At 53.4% G+C, this 841-nt stretch overlaps 1 non-coding gene across 1 annotated transcript; it reads left to right on the top strand.

The window, feature by feature from the left end:
* Positions 1-235: 235 nt before the first annotated feature.
* On the top strand, positions 236-307 carry TRNAA-CGC. The gene has a single exon. It is a non-coding gene; the product is annotated as a tRNA-Ala (tRNA).
* The last annotated feature ends 534 nt before the right edge of the window (positions 308-841 follow it).

The raw sequence follows: 841 nt of genomic DNA, 5'->3' as shown, positions 1-841 counted from the left end.
GGTTCCACGTTGGAAACAAGACCGGATAATTTGGAACTCCAAAACAGATAACCAGTGTGGTGTAGTGGCTAAGAGTGTTGGAGAAGGATCTGGGAGATCAGGTTCGAATTCCCACTCGTGCCGTGGAAGCTCGCTGGGCCAGTCACATGCTCTCAGCCTAACCTACCTCACAGGGTTGTTGTGAGGATAAGATGGCGGAGAGGAGAAGGATGTCAGGTGTCCTTTTTCCCTGGGAAGGGCTGTGGCTCAGTGGCAGAGCATCTGCTTCGCGTGCAGAAGGTCCCAGGTTCGAACCCTAGCATCTCCAGTTAAAAGGATCAGGCAGTAGGTGATGAGAAAGACCTCTGCCTGAGACCCCGGAGAGCCGCTGCCAGTCTGAGTAGTCAATACTGACTGATGGACAAAGGGTCAGGAGGAGGAGGAAGAGGAGATTGGATTTATACCCCGCCCTTCACTCAGAGTCTCAGAGCAGCTTACAAACTCCTTTCCCTTCCCCTCCCCACAACAGACACCCTGTGAGGTAGGTGGGGCTGAGAGACCTCTTTTGAGGACTGCCCTTGAGAGAACTTGTGACTGACCCAAGGTCACCCAGCTGGCTGCATGTGGAGAAGTGGTGAATCAAACCCGGTTCTCCAGATTAGAGTCCGGCACTCTTAACCACTACACCAAACTGGCTTCGTGTGTGTACAACGGAAAATAGAATGAAGGTTCGGAAGCCTCTCTAGATAGATGAATCCTTCTGCACATAGTCTGTTCTCCAGCAAGGGGAGGCAGTGGAATTGAGGGAAGGGACCCCTGCCATCTCTGCCCCATGGCACCCCCAGGCTGGAGCAGCGAGTGT

The sequence above is a fragment of the Gekko japonicus genome, unplaced genomic scaffold, assembly GCF_001447785.1.
Source record: "Gekko japonicus isolate JY-2015 unplaced genomic scaffold, Gekko_japonicus_V1.1 scaffold76, whole genome shotgun sequence".
Lineage (NCBI taxonomy): Eukaryota > Metazoa > Chordata > Lepidosauria > Squamata > Gekkonidae > Gekko > Gekko japonicus.
The sequence above is the reverse complement of the archived record's forward strand: the minus strand, read 5'-3'. Positions and strand labels throughout refer to the sequence as shown.